This window comes from Bolinopsis microptera, chromosome 6 (genome assembly GCF_026151205.1).
Source record: "Bolinopsis microptera isolate Bmic1 chromosome 6, MBARI_Bmic_1.0, whole genome shotgun sequence".
In the NCBI taxonomy this organism is placed as follows: domain Eukaryota; kingdom Metazoa; phylum Ctenophora; class Tentaculata; order Lobata; family Bolinopsidae; genus Bolinopsis; species Bolinopsis microptera.
Window position 1 is genome coordinate 7,004,299 of NC_087077.1, and position 17,278 is coordinate 7,021,576.

General features: G+C 36.6%; 1 protein-coding gene across 1 annotated transcript in view; it reads right to left on the reverse strand.

Moving 5' to 3' along the window:
• LOC134816726 (arginine and glutamate-rich protein 1-A-like) overlaps positions 1 to 17,278 on the reverse strand; it is a 1,122,901-nt gene that overhangs the window by 792,717 nt on the left and 312,906 nt on the right. The window lies entirely within an intron of this gene.

Sequence of the window (17,278 nt, forward strand, 5' to 3'; positions counted from 1 at the left end):
AGATATCGGATCATCAATGTGAACTTACCTTAGTTCGTGTATTTATGGCAGGTAATATTGTGATGGGTAAAAATAATGACGGTAAAAATATTGCGGATTTTCCGAAAAACCGCCAAATTTAACCACAATTTTTTTTGTTGATTTACGAATAAAACCACCTAAGGTATACAATACGATTAGGACTTAATTAAGACTTAGCTCAGAAGATATTATGGTCTCTTCAAAAAGAAACAGGGAGAAGCTCTTGTCTTAAAATTTTTATTGTGTTATCAAATCCAGGCGAGGGAAGTGTTGCAAAATTTTATTTATGATCAAAAAAATCAAAAATAGGCTATCTGGATGAAATTAACCAACTTCAGAGCTTTTAAACTATGTTTCCAATTAAGAAACCATGGGTATTCCATGAAATGTGTTTAGAAAAGGGCTGGCTTTCCGTGATGATGATATCATAGCTTTTCTCCGAGAGAGATACTTGGAGGAATTCAGCAAAGAGGAGAAGATTTTGAGCTTTGAGCACGTTGAGCGGGGGGAATGCAACGTCAATTAATGTCAGTATTCCATAAAAACCCCAAACTGACATTGACATTAATTGACATTAATTGACATTAATTGACATTAATTGACATTAATTGACATTAATTGACATTAATTGACATTAATTGACATTAATTGACATTAATTGACATTAATTGACATTAATTGACATTAATTGACATTAATTGACATTACTTGACATTAATTGACATTAATTGACATTAATTGACATTAATTGACATTAATATGTCTTGAAATTTGAGATTATCATTATTCGATAAATATTCAAGATATTCACGTCTATGTAAGTTAGACCGGTTCAAAAAAACAAAATGTCCTTGAATAATTATGAGTATGTTCTTATCTGTTGATCCTTAGGTTCAAAGACCACCAAAAAAAATTTCAGCTTCCAACTCTTCCATCTTCGGTCCCCACCGGCCACGCCCATATTTTATTGGTTTCTTATACAGGTAAAATATCTAGAATCGGCTTCTTTAGTATGAAGGAGTAATGTTAGCTGTTTAAGATTCGTTATTCAAATATAAATGTCATGAAGGCATTTCGTTTAATGTGGGTTTTAAGTTCTGATGATGTTGAGAACCACGCCCTTGGATGGCCACGCCCATTTAAGAAAATTAAATTTAGGGAAACCGTATTATTTTAGTTTTATTGTTTAATGATCTGAATTTTTTCACATTTCACATTTCCATATGTGATAGTAGTGAATAAATTAATGATATAAACGTTCTAAAGTGCTAAAAATATGGTAGAACTACATAATCTCTGGTCGAAAAATATCGTGTCAATTAATGTCAGTATTCCAAAATTTTGCAAAACTGACATTGACATTAATTGACATTAATTGACATTAATTGACATTAATTGACATTAATTGACGTTGCATTCCCCCCCGTTGAGCAGGAGGGAGAGGAATCACTAGTAACTTATATCCAGCAGTGTTGCAATCATGGTGAATTATCTTTCTCTGGTTTTAGGGAGAACTCGATCATTGAGTTGTTTGGAACTTTATTGCAGGACTCAGAGATCTACTGTTATTGCTACAAAGTGGATGCTTCATCAATCAGAAGCAGATCCCTGTTCTGAGATACTTAAGCGTGCAGAATGGGAATCAGAAATGTTCACATTCAAGAAAGAGCTAAACAGCTCTGCTGACACCCAAGAAGCTAATGAATCCCCATTGATAAGGAAAATGACATCTTCATCAGAAGAATTATGCTCCCAAGGTTACAAGAATACACAACATCTGAAAGTTAAGAATGTGTTTCATTTTTAGACAATAGTTAAACAGTACATGTTCTTAGAAAAATAGATTATTATAGTGCTTTCAACTGAAGCTACAACATCAGATCTCGGAAAATATTCCCCTTATTTATTTAATCGTTTTTTAATTCTTATTTTTCTCTTCCTTCCTCATGTCATTTTTCTAGACATATTCTTGATGAGGTGTGCAGATGATGTTGGTGTAATTATTATTTTATTGTTTAATTTGATTTGATTTGATTTAATTGGGTCGACAATCATTGCTATTATTTATAAATTATTTATCTAATGGAATAATTACATCATTAATATCTGGTATGGTTTATGCTTGCTGCTTTGATATTGCAATAATATTCATTATTTATTTTCAAATTATTAGTTTTTTAGTGAGATGATCGATTTACAATACTTTTATCGTGAACTGTGATAATGTTTAATCAATTTGAATGATAACATGGAATAATTACACTATTAACATTTAACATCTGGTATCCGGTTACTGCTTTGATATTGATTTACATTATTAGATGCTTACTGTTTAGTGAGACGATTGATTTACAGTGCTGTTGTATTGTGAATTGCATTGATCATTGTCTTACTTTTCCTTCCGACTATCTACCCAGCCAAGAGGCAACATGTAGCTGTGGTGGTTGCGAAATCACACTATAGACTTAATGCTACACTAGGTAACAGCCCTCCTATAGCCCTCTAACAGCCAACACTTAGTTGTATTTTGTTATCGGCTATTAGCCGGTTAATATTCTATCGGCATTGTACCTATTTGCGGTAAAGTTATAATATTGATTACTATGTCACAATCATGCTCATTATCAACAAATTAACTCAACTTGCTCCAGTCATCCTGCCCATCTAATTGTAAAACCTTATATGAGGGTAATTACATAGATTTATATTTAGGTGTCAGGAATCTCAGTGAAAGACAATAACTTTATGTACTACGTTGTGTTTTTTGTGTCCAAGTTTGCCTTAAAAATAAAAGTAAAAAATCTTAAACATAGATTTATATATAGATTTAAACATAGATTTATATTCAGGTGTCAGGAATCTCAGTGAAAGACAATAACTTAATGTACTACGTTGTGTTTTTTATCTCTAATTTTGCCTTAAACTCTTAAACATAAAAGTTTTAGTGTTTAGGCATGTGCAGAATCGCACTATTTGCAAAATATTACTGCACCCACACGTTGCCTTTGGCCTGGTTTAATTAGACAAAGTCGATCGTAAATTATTTCCCCTGGAGGTATTTTCGTCAGCAAGAATAAATCTTAGGCTAAAATCAGTCAATAAAAATGTTTACTTTAATTTTTACTTGATGTTGATCGTTTATGAGTATTCAATGACAGATTATATGTAAAATTTCACATTGTCAAATCATTTTTCCTGTAACCATCCCCTTGCAAACATTATGATGCCTTCTTTGTAGACCATATTACGTCACATAATATATTTTGCTTAGTGTATTTTTATTGAATTCTTTAATATTATTATTATGTATTTAAATTACAGAATTGTTTATTCCTTGTATTAACGTATTAACCTCTCTCCTCTTCAGATAGGAACAATGATAGAAATGATTGAAAATATCCCCAAATATTATCTGGTAGGATAGCATCTTTTTGTCATTGTGTATTTTGAATTTCGATATCTGTCCAGACATGTAGGTATTGCCGACCTTAAAGATGAAATAGTGGCTACCTGCAAAAAATACTTAACTGAAGGATCTTGCTTAGGTATTATCTATTGTGACTGTAATTTATGATAAGTTGTCCTCTTTACACAATTCTCAATGGATATCTGCGAACCACTTTATGATCTTTGATACTTTGTTTCTTTACCATAAAATTATCAGACCTTCAGACCTTTCATTCATTATTCATTAGCACTGTTATTCATTAGCATTCTGAAGAAGCTATTTTCATAAACTAGAAACATGACATACTTAAAAGAGCAAGTCATGTTTCCAGTTTATGAAAATAGTTTCTTCAGAATAGAACACTAAAACGATAACATCAACACGATTAAACTAACTAATACACCATAAAACTAATCACGCACAATATCCTCACTACACGTTTTACATGGCTCACGCGAAGACCAGGCTGTTCTCCAAAACCAGGTGAGTGACACAGGCCACAAGTCTCACCTAATTGTGTAATGACTTCTACACACCTCACACACCGTCTTATAAACCTTGCCGCTAAGTGGGGGAGTAGCGTGGTTAACTCTCTCACATTTCTAACTCACATTCTCTCCCCTCTGTTATGATAATTCCTACTCCTAATTCCCTGCACTCCATTGTGCTCTTTCTGAAAGGATGAGCAGGGGAGAAGGTGGTGTTGGGCTCTAATTAGGGGAACTGTGCCCTCCAGTGTGGGGAATTGTAACCCCAATGTGTCTATAAACTGTGTTACAGTGAAATTGTTGTTTGGTAGACTTTCTTAACCTTCACACGTAAGCACTAAGCAGTTACCTCTTTCTTTGGCCGTTTATATTATATTATAATATGTACCAGAGCAGTTTACCTTTTTCTTAGGCCGTTTATATATTATAATGATATGTACCAGGGCAGTTTACCTTTTTCTCTGACCGTTCTTATATATAATAATTTGTACCAGAACAGTTTTCCTCTTTCTTTGGCCGATTATATTATATATAATATATAATATGTACCAAAGAAGTTTCTTTGGCTGTTTTCTCTTTTCGAGCACAGTCACCAAGCCACCGCTAGCTATTCAGATTCAGCTTCTTCGTACAGCGTGTACTCTGTTCGTTGCTATCGGTTATTATTGTTTATAAAATATCTTTCAGTTGATTTACCTACTTGGAAACATGGATAGTGAATCTTAACGTGAATTGTGAAATGGCTGCAAATAATAGTGAAGAAAACAAAACATGAACGATACACTGTAAGAAATAACGAAACTATTGCAGATAGTATTTTTATTATTTCAATAAATAGCTGATTCATAATTTTGGTATCACCATTGGTTTGACTTGAAGTCGTGTGGTCGTTTGAATCGAAAACTTATGGAAACTTGATTGAAAACTTGATTATAGAATAAAATATGCTTGGGCACAAACAATGGTTAGTAGTTATTTAAAATTAGATTACCAAGTTTGCTTTTAATTTTAATTGGTATAGCTGAACATTATGTAATTTCAATTTTAGTGATGCAGTTAGGGTTAGGCCAGGGCTAGGCATTGCAATTATTACACACTGAAACTCTCATCGTATATTAAATAATACCCCAAAACATCTGCACCATGAAAAATATTAGCTCACAGTTTTAGTCAATTACTTGTCACTTTAAGTATGCAATAGTCATTCTGTTTTTGGGCAACTTGGTAATTCGTCAAAAAACTCTTGGTGTTTATCTAATATCTAGGCCACAACACAAAGATCACCTGATCCCATCAGGCACTCTCCAAGTATAAGTCTTTTATCTGTCTCTATATTCTTCATCTCCGAATGTGCTTCACGTGGGCCTCAGGTGTGTTACATTACCAAGGTTTCTGTTTTTGTTCCCAGACTTGGAGAATTATTTTTTACTTAAGTGCGTAGCTCGATAATTTTACCTTCCAAAGTTGTGGTATACAGTCTACACGATAGTGTAACATCGCACCTCGATAAAGACCGGTAATAAATTTGCCTAACGAAGTATTTCTTTCTAAACCACATTTTACAAATTAATAAATGTTTTGTTGGCTGAAGCCTTTTATTAAACAGTGAGCTCAAAACTCGGCTTATCTTGATAATACTTTGAATGGTGATGATTCAACCATTGCTCAGACCGACACACGTTTTTTTATATCTCGTTGAATCTGCAATGCCTTATGCCTAGTTATCTTTCATCATGTTTGACTCACTGTTATTGTGACGAGCGTAAGCTGACGTTTGATATGAAATGGAGCAGTCAGTAATGATGCAGACGGTGCTCATTGATATTAGATCATAGCACACAAACCCGGTGAACTTGCACGGCAAGACAAGGATTTCTAACTTTCGCCAAACTCACTGGTTGAGGTATTGTAGGTGTAAATTGGGCTTTCAATAGATTTTTTTCAACGGTTAATATAACCGTAGACACATGGCTTTAGTCAATATCCGGTATAAGATACCCTCATGGCTTTATTCAATATCCGGTATAAATATCCTCCCAGGCACTCTGGGATGGGAATAAATACGCATAGATTTAGACAGCTCATTAATGGGCAAATTATACAGTCAATGCTGGCTAAATTGAAAGATGAATTACAGCTATTCTATTGCTAATAAGCAAGGTGACAGGCTGACTGTGTGGGATAATCTCGCACTAAAACACCCACACATTTAGACCAACCTTGACCAAATTTAAACGAGATCTTTTTAATTCGCCTCCACCATTAGGTTTGGTATGGTATAATCGTCTAAGAGTGTATAAAATATGGCCAGCCCAAGCCGCTTCTTATGGCTTTATTACACTTCAAGGTCGTGTATTCCCCTTTAGATATACGTCTTCTTTTGTTTCCTCCCATTTAACGGCAGAAAAATCCCTTTCAAATAAGTTGAATACCTACACAATTTATAAGCAGTGCAAATTGGCTGACTTCAAGGAGTGTTCCTGTATGTCTAATTCTCAGCATTAGATCGGCCGGGAGGAAATGGTTATTATAGGTTACCCTCCGGGAGTAGCGGGAGGGAAGTTCACCACATATATTACATATGGAGCTCAGGGTTAACAGAAATACATGCTATTCACCGGGGGAGAACCTTTTCTTTAGTCTCTCGCTCGGGTGTGTACAATGGCTACTTTAGAGAGCCACACATGCTCCTGTCACTCTGTTGAAGATGTGCTATCACTGTTTTACTTGTACCATTGCTCAATGTTTTGTTATTGTTCAGAATGGTTTGGAGTTATTGAAGTTATTGTAACTAGCAATTCATGAACATCAGTTACTGGGAAGGTGGAGAAATGCGAGTAAATGAAGGAGTATATTGTTTAGTTACGCATTATTTATTTAGTTTGGCCAACAGCCAAGGAAGACGCCTGCTGATTCCTTGCTTAGAAAAATATTATTATTTTTTTCCCGTTTTTCTGTGGCCAATTTGCAGTACAAATTTTCACCAAGCCGAATCTGTGAAGTGCACAATCAAATTCTCCATTAATTTTTCTTTGATAGTTGCAACAATAAGTCTAAGTATTAGAGTTTTAACTAAAGCAGAATCTTTGAAGTTGAAGTGCAGGTGTTTTTTTCACGGATTCTCATTAAATCAACTCATCTATTTTCCTCAAATGACGCTAATACATCTTTAAGATTTTCATTTAATGGTCTAAGGGATAGTTTCTCCTGTAATCGTTTAGAAGGGTGACATCCTGCAGTCGGACTCTGTAGAAATGGAGAAATAGAGAGTGGTGCATATTTAGATTTCAAGGAACTGCTAGTTGATTGGTGTATAGCAATCGATTCAAAATACCATGTTTTACCACCTGCGATTAATTGATATTGATGTTCTTAAACCAAGCTTTCAGCCATAAAAGGAATTATCACACGTCGTTTATCAACGCTCGGCGTCACAAAAAAATCTGATGTTCTCTCTTGAGGCTTTGTTACTTTTTGTTTTTGATTGGATTGTCCTCGGTATCGGTGTCTGCAAATTGCAATTGATCTCACCAACCTTACATTTTCACGATTTTAAATCTGTGGACGGATTGTGCTTTCGATTCTAAATGGCCAGAGCTTGAACTAATTCACACAGTGATCATATATTGTACCACTCCAAGGATATCTGGCACAGAACTAGAGATCTTTGGATTCGTGACTTGAATATGAGTGAGACAAAGCATGTTTAACCCACAGTCTGTTTGAGGTTTAAATTTAACACTCAATATAGCGGAGCAGGTGTGTTGTTAAAAGGTAGACTTCTGAGAGCACTATTATTCTACAGAACCACATCAACAGGCAGCTGGCTGCTGGCTCCTGGTAGTTGCATGGCTTCTTTCCAACTAAACTGGTATTATGTTTTTATTTTTCTGCACATATCTCTGCAGCAAATAATACAACTTCACTCGGAAGTGCCGTGCCGACGTTTCTGTTACCTAGATAAACCTTGAAGGGCTTCGATAAGTTAGCAGCCTTTTTACCTTTTTACCTTGCTCGCTGCTCAGAATTTTGGTCCAATTTTATCATAGAGCCTAACGACATAATCGTACCTATCTCTTCTTGACTTTTACCTTATTGCATTGGGAGATTTCACGCTCATCGCGGTCCATGACCGACAAACAGTTCTTTTAAAAAATTCGCAATATCAGCTGCAGACGTCTATTTTAAGGCTTAAAGCGGGTATTGTCCGTCGGTATATAATGCAGAACTCGCTATACTTGTAGGGGATGTTATCGGGCCCATATTATAGTGAGGGTTACAGTCGTGTATCTTCTTACAAATTTCTACCTTGACAACTTTAACTGGTGGAGATGTGATCGTAAAATCTTAGTGATGTACCCTTCGATGCGATTAGCAGCAAAGTGTAAATTGGATTGGATGATATTATGATTGTTACCTCCTGTAATCTTATGTCTTGATATCACCTGCGCTATTACCCTCCCTTCCATCTAATTGCCAGATCTCTTATTTAATGTACATTTAATGTTGAATCAACAGACAACCTAATGAGTGAGTGTTTTTTCCTAAAACGACTGAAGTGCGACCAAACGTTTGCGGAGTAAATAACCGTAATATTCGTCACACTCACCGTCATCACGGTGCTGCTCTGGGGTTGTGTATCATATATTGTGTGTTCCCTTGGTCATTTCATGTTTAATTCATGTTTTTTTTAAAATCAAGATTTGTGACGAAGAAAAAGTTGCATTTTGCGTTTTGTATCTAGCGAGATCTCGGTAACTGTGCGGTTATTCTCAATTATTGTGATAAATCTAGAAAACCTGCTTAATTCAACCCTACTTTTGGCCTGGTAATTGTTCTAATGTGATGTAGTATAATGTCTATCTAATTACGCAATTAGTGGAATCCTATTAATCTTATCCTTCCTCAGTCACTCTGAGTCTGGCATGTTACATAGCATACATGAGCGGGGCACAACACAAGATACTCAGTTATATTTCGGATTTAGAGGAATTAGTCTTGTCTGCTGCATCTAATTACATATAATTATTTAATTGGAATCCTAGGGGCTGTCAAGTGACTTCTTTGTGATCTCAGGGACTTTACTTCGTAGTAATCTGTCATTCTTAACAATCTGTGACGTTTTAGTTTTACTAGAATTCTTACATTCGAAATTGGAACCTTTGTAAAAAACGACTCCGAAATTATTTCAACTGATCGTGTTATGAACAAGACCGGTGCGGTTGTGGAGGGCACGACCAGCTTTCATCAGTTTTTGGGCTCTGGCCCAGGTATGCAAGCAATAATTCCATAAAATCCACATTTATAGCAATTTGTTAGGCATCCAGCACAAGATTCTAGAACGGCATTTTATGGTTTTGTCAATCTAATAATGAGAATAAAATTCGCTTTTTTGGCTGCCGTCGCTTGATTTAGTTGACCCACTCCAAATATTGTAAATGCATCGTATTGAATTAATAATATTCATCATAATTTTAACTATATATACATGTATCATAAGATAATATCTTATGATATGTATATCATAAGATATTATCTTATGATATGTATTTAAATTATTCATCATTCTGTCCTCTACAAATGATGGTTGCCCCTCTCTTGCTCTCATGTCCTCAGTAAAATATGCACAAAAAGTCCGAAAGGTATGAAGATCTGGAAAACTTAATCAATCGAGTATCCAGCATGATTCGCATTCCCCTTTTTACAGATTATATGGAAATGTCATTATGGCTTCATCGACTGAATAACCATACGGTCGATACTGAGTCCAAGAGTACAACTCTACAGACAACTTGCAGGACTTAAAAGGAAAAGTTGAATATAATTGCAATCCATATCTTTACACAATCCACACAGTATTCAGCCGTTTTTATTCTCTAAACTTAAAGACTACAAAATAACGCTATATGAAACAGTAAGACCTCTCGGAGAGTTAGAATTAACCCAAATATCAGGGACACGAATGCCTACTCCAGGATTTAAGAAACTAAACTTTCAACACTGAAAACATTCAGAGTAAGACCTCTCTTTACCGTGCCTCTCTATACCTACCGGATATCTCGATATACCGGGCCTCTTCTTCTAGTGTGATTTCAGTGCTCACATCGCATTTAGTAATGTGATTAGTACCTTAATATTATTATCGAGCTGTATTCCATCGCTGTACGACACAATACGTGCATAATACAAATACGTGCATAATACAAATACGTGCATAATGAGAATACTAGGAATGTTAGGAATAGCTGGAATACTAGGAATTGTGATCATGTGAACCGCTCTACAATCTACACCAGTGTAGTTATATAAACTGTGCTATTTTCCTTCCCCCCGAGGAGCCCGGTATAGAGAGGTTTAACTGTATATTATATATATTATATTATATTCAAAACAACAGTACTGAGTATCAGTAACTCACTACTGAGTCACTACTGAGTTAACGTGTTTGAGAAAGTGAGACAATAATTCACGCTGTACTTAGGGCTACCTTTTAAAGTTTAGCGCCTTTCTATGTCTTCACATGAATGTTTTCCATGATTCACCCTAGGGTTAGCCTTGTGTGCCCCGCTTAATCGTTCTGTACGGGTCGCTTCTTCAAACGGTCCCCGTCCCGTCGAATCTATGTGCACTAATTTTGGATTTGGGCACATTTCTAAGTTTTTTGGCCAAGCCTTAATAATTAGTGCGGTAGACTTGACTAGTGACTACTCATTCTGAACTCCGGTTTGTGACAGTCTTTTAAGTTACTTCAACTTGTTGTGTAAGTCAGAGATTAACCATTTAGTTCACCGCTCGGTCTACGACCTGGTCTAATATTAGAATATTGATAGACAGTTTTTGGGTTTTCCAAATAGTTTCTGATTATTCTGATTTGCGACAAATGATATTGCACTGTTAGGATAAACGACGTTTCAAAGTAACAACTTCTTATTCATGCTGACAAAATTGGTAAATATGTGAGAAAACTGTCTCATAAAATTTATTAATCAAAAATGGCTAAACGACAACAAATTGTTCAAATACTCGACTAAAATTAGAATCAAAATCTATATATATACACCACTACTCGATCTGCTATTCAATAAACTTAAAACATCCACTAAGTCTAAACAGCAAGTACGTGATTGTGATCGTGTGATGGAATGACATGTACAGTGATAACAGATGATAAGATGTAAGTGATAACAGATGATAAGGTAAAAGATACAATACATGTGAGATGGTGTATACACAATGTGAGTGAAATTATAGTGAGTGGTTACTGATTGTGAGCGAGATGTGAAAAAACATTAAAAATTACTACTGCTAGAAAACTGAAACTGTATGCAATAAAAAGGGAATGAAACTAAAATATCTAAAATTCTTCAGTACTAGCTATGATAAAACGTTTAATAGTATCCAGTTCTTCTCTCTTGTTAATTGTAGGGTTCAGATTAATAATAAACATCGCTTCGAAAATCTTTCTTCTGACAGTATTGGGCTCAATTCTTAAAATATCTACTTCTAAACTGGGATTTAACCCCTTATGACAGCTCGAATAATGTATGGCAAAAGCTTGACTAACATTAGAAGGGGTAGCAGGGTAGGTAGCGTAACGTAAGTGTTCTCCTACACGAGCATGTACTTTCCTACTGGTTTCTCCAACGTACAGCTGGTCACATAATTTACACTTAATCTTATATACAACATTCTTCACTTCACAATCTTTATTACAAACTATCAAAGGACAAATTTTACATGAATTAATACTGCACACACGTTTATCATACGGTCTGTTACTACATAAAATATTTCTCAATTTCGAAGTAGGTTTAAAGTTTACTTTAATAGGTAAATTGTTCTGCTTTACATAATTTCTAATCTTATTGCTAGTACTGTCCGAAATAAAATCTAAATTAAGAACTGTCCTGGAATCATCCTCAACACTCTGACGCCTGTTAGAATTACTACTGTTACAATAACGTCTTGGGTTCTGGTACCCGTTTTTCTGTAATAGATCATCAAGGAGTCTGAGAGAGTGCTCCTTTTCCGCTGGGCCAGATGAGATACGGCAAGCCTCGCTATATAGGTTCTTCACTGTATTAATCTTAACAGACTCAGGATGACAAGAGTTGTTGTGCAGGGTAATATCCTTTTGTTGCGGCTTGCGGTACAATCTGCTGGTTAATTTACCGTTTGGCTCGATCCGGACCTCAGTGTTCAGGAAGGGGATAAAATCGTCCTGTTGTTCTGGAAAGTCGACCTCCCACTTCAACTTTTTGTCCGGATCTTGGTCTGCAATCTGTTGAACCAGAGCAAGGGCTTCTTCTTTCGTCTCTGCAGTACTGGCAGCATCATCTATGTAGCGTTTGTAGAAGTTCGATAAGTATACCGATAGGTAGTGTCGATCGGTGTAGATAGAGTTCTTCTCGAACTTGTACACTCTAATGATGGCACAGAAGGGCCCTGGCCTCAAACCCATGAACAGACCATCCTGCTGTAGCCAGAGAGTCCTGTTAAAAACAAAGAAAGAGTTGGTAAGGATGTGTAGTAGGATCTCATGAATGTCTGTCAGGCTGAGTCCCATCAGGTCCAAACTGTCTCGGTGCTCTGTAGCTAGCTCAATGACATCGTCTATACAGCCCTGTACGTTTATGTTAGTGTATAAAGCTGAAATATCCGCGGCAAAGAACTTTCTCCTGGCAAGCTGTTCCTGAGAGATCTGGCGGAGCATCTCTATGTGCTGGATTAAATTACTCAGGTGACTAGGCACCTCATTAAGGAGAGGTTTAAGAATGGTCGTCACTAGCCAACTGAGTCTCTCTGTAGGTGAGTCCACGCAGCTGATTAGAATATTGATTTATTTACTATTGACCGTCAAGTCTGAAGGAAATAGTAATTAAGCTTGCTCCATTTTTAACCTTTTGTTACCTTGGCTGTAATTCCTTTCATTAATTCTTCACTCCTTCCATCGTTAACCGATAGCTCTTGTAACTGACAACAATGTAGGCCAAATTAAAACTGATAAAATCAATCTCTCCCTTTCTCTCTCTTTTTCTTACAACAAATCAAGTCCGGCGGCCACGAGTTGTTGGCTGAGCTCTTGTTAAATGTTATTTGGCATATTTACACCGTAACTGACACGTTTTGTAACATCTCTTTTGACCGATCGGTAGCAAATTTTTAAACCTTCTTCCGTCTCTTTAAAGGATGGGATATTTCATTTACTAATTAATTAGCGGATTGAAAATTCACATTCTGTTATTATTTTCTCCCTGACATCCCGACAACATGCAGATCATTATGTGTATTATCATTACCCCTCTTTTTCCTCACTTTACTCCTCCACTTTACTCCTCTCTTGCTTCTCACTACTACCCATTTGCCATCCTCCTGTCAATCTGTTCCCTTAAACAAGGATAATCACCAGAACATGTGACATGACTGATCACCCATTTGCCTGTCTGGCTGCTCTCTACGTCACCCATTCTTGAGATCTGCTGCACTGTGTGGCATGCTGAACTGAGTTCTACTGCCGTTGTAACTTCTTGGTTGTTTTATTGTTTAATATATGATTGTGGTGGAGGTTGTACTTTGCTAGGAAATAACTAATCTAATAATTTGTGGCTCATATTTCCAATCAAAGTCTTAAATTAAGTTAATTTCTGGATTTAAATGAGCTTGCTAGAGTTATTATAGAGGATCAGAGAAAACGTTCTTTAGAATAAGATTATTTAATCATACATCATGTATTTTTATAATTGCTGCTCTTTACACTAATTAAAATGAACGGATCTCTTTGTTCTGCTACACTCTAATAAATTAAGTCATTTGCCAATGTAATTATATATTCTGAAATGCGATTCCTTTAATTAACAAGATCCTTTCCTTTTATCTGTGACTCAGAGGGGATAATATCATTACAGGTCAATATCATTACTATTTGGGGTCATACCTACTTTTGTTAGAGCTTGGTGGCTGGATTGATAAGCTAGGTTTTTATTATCCAATCTTTTGCTGTTTTCAATTATCTTAAGCTAGCGTGATGTAAATATCTAATCAAAAATTGTGACCAACCGTTGGAGAATAATATTTACTATTTTAGATTTAAATAATATTCCATATTTTTCGAAACCCCTCACCATCTTACTATACAATTTCTCTTTCCGGTACAAGCTGCAGAGTTCCCCGAGTTGACCTCTATAATCTATTTGCCTATGACAATATCGCACTTAACTCGCACTTAGCAAGAAATTTGACTATGAAAAGTATGTGGCAGCTTTCGGCAATTTGGCTATCGAAAAGGTTGTTATAACACCAAGAATTCTTGGTCAAAGTGCTGATAGGCATTTCCACGGGTCGAAGTTTACAATTTGGGAATATAATGCCGAGTCAGAGAGTCCTAGTGTGTCGGACAGTGCGACGGTTCCCACCTAGAGCACACTTCCCTCCCTCATTACTCACACTTTCATCGGGGTGGCTCCACGCTGCAACTCGTGCTGCAGGTAGGATCTATGCAACTTCTCCTTCCATGCAACTTTTAGCTACGCGCAGTGACGTTTGTCACACCAGGAAATTCGTACAACAACCTAACCTTCTGGGTGATGTTGACAGATGGATCTGACTTGGTCGTGTCACAGTTGTTATAACAGTGTAAAACTACTGGTTCCTCTGCCTCCACCCCGGCTCTCTGGCTTTATGGTTACCCTCACCAGTCACCACCACCTGGGTAGCTGTTTCAGGGTTACTACCTGTGTGGTTTCAACATGACGTTCTGTTCACAGTCTCGTGAGATTTTAGTGTGTGAGTCTCTAATGTTTCTAAAAGAGGTAACGGGGGCGACCAGTTTAAAATGTAACTAGATTATCATGCCCCGTTGTAACTTCTAGACTAGCATTTGTCAAACTACTCATTTATTCAATTCCTTTCGAGCTTTTGGAGGGTGTATGAGCGGCGACATGCCCTGTTCGCCTTACTCCTTTACTCTCTAGAGTTTTCTTTACTGAAGATGAGTACCTAATTGTGCGAAATTGTTCAAAATTCCTCTCGCGTCTACATAAAGACATAAATTTTTTGAAATCAAAGAGCAGTTTGTGCATTTTAAGGTTTTCTTCTTCCTTTGCTTCATACTGTTTAATATTTCCTGTTCTTGTTATTTTCTTTTCAACACATAATCTCCCGGGTATTCCACAGAACAAAACTTAAGCTGATGTAATATTATATTTCTATTATATAAAGTCGCTGTTCGTGGGTGATCTAAAAGACGCTATGATATAAAAGTAAGTTTTCTCCACTTCCTTTAGTTCACACTTTTACTTGCCCAGTTTTCTTTCTTTTCGACAAATTGAAAGTTTCCTGATATTACCCGGAAAACTTAAGTTTACTAACACTATTTTTTACGTTATAGAAGTATAACACTTTAGAAGGCACTACGATATTCATATTTTATAACCCTACTAGGAAGGCGTGAGCCATTTAAATACTGAAACACTTTCCGGTTATTTAAATGTCAAACTTAAGTAACCGTCCAATCGTGGCCATTCTTACGCTGTTTAACAAAATCCGTCTAAAATATGATACCATTTGAAATATCAAAATAGTCTACATTTTATTCAGTTTTAATACTTGCATTTTCAACACTACTTGAGCTATGCAATCTGGGCGACAAGCTTGAAAAGTTAAAATTGACTGAAGGGCGTTCCCCCTCAGTATAGCAACACCTCGCTATATTTATTCAGGGTACTTTAAAATCATTTTATTTATTATAGAATGCATTTTGAATAAAATAAATTTTTCGAGAAAAAGTTGCGTTTAAATCGGGGGGGGGGGGGGGGGGGGGGGGGGGGGAGGGGGGGTGCAGGTACTTTTTTGATGGAACATATATGCTGACTTTTCGAAATTTCTGAAAATAACCACCCACCCACCTCCTTCACGAATGGAATAACAAAAAAGTACCACGGTACTTTTCGAAATTTTCCCGAATGACCCCCCACCCCCTCCTTTATTTTTCAAAAAATTCCTGTTCATCAGCAAAAGTCCACGGCTTATCATGCTCCTTCTACAAACTGCGTTATGTTGTGCTTAGTGTGCCCACAATACCACTGGAAGTACAACATGGCGCAGCACTTTTCCACCAATCATGGTGACCACGAGCTCCCAGAGGACTATGCCCTGGAAAAGGCAGAGGAGGAGTGGGTAAAAAAAACTAAAATTTTAGATTTTATATGTATTTTGTTATGTTGACTATTTACTATTATGAATTATTTTAGATTTTGTATATTGACACGAATTTTTCAATTTATTCTTCAGCAGGATTCTATGTTGATTTTTTGAAATTATGCATCTATATTAGAGGACAAAAAAAGTTGAAGCAAATTATCTCATAGGTAAATCCTGTGTATCATTTATTTTTGATAATTCACCATAGCATAAGTTGGTTGCAAATTCTAACATTTTGGTAATGAAAAAGTACCATGTACTTTTATAATCATGTTTTGGGGTACCCCTTCTTTTTTTTGGGACAAAAAAAGTACCATTATATACTTTTCGAAAATTTCAAAAAACACCCACCCACCCCTCGGGTACTTTTAGGGTTATGTTCCATCAAAAAAGTACCTGCTCCCCCCACGTTTAAATTAGAAAGATCCTATATATTTTGTAAAAGAACCCCCAACTTCAACTTGAACATGGTCCTGCAACTACCATCCACCGCGGATTTATCTAAGGATAGATTTGTGCTGTAATCTGACCATAAAACTAAAATTTAAATCGCTGCATATTCATAAGATCTGTTCACTGTTCAGTTCCTAACACCCCATACTGATTCGCTCTCATCTCAGATAATTTCGCCCCTCCCAGACCGCAATGCTCAACCTGCTTCCGGCCATTATCGGCTATCAGTTCTAAACTCCCAGACCTTGTGTGCACAGAGAGATTATTGTTGCTCTCAAGCCGTAGCAGCAGTTGAGAGTATACGTGTATATTATATTATAAGCTCTCTCCAGATGCTTTATTATTATCTAATTGCTGTCCGTATTTCCTTATGCACTCCCACCAATCACAGAGCATTAATACGCCCACGTGCATTCCTTCCACCAACCACAGAGCATTAACACGCCCACGTGCACTTCCCACACCAATCACAGAGCATTAACACGCCCACGTGCACTCCTCCCACCAATCACAGAGCATTAACACGCCCACGTGCACTTCCCACATCAATCACAGAGCATTAACACGCCCACGTGCACTCCTTCCACCAATCACAGAGCATTAATACGCCCACGTGCACTTCTTTCACCAATCAGTGAGGAGGGTCCGATCACATGAGGATCATGATTGG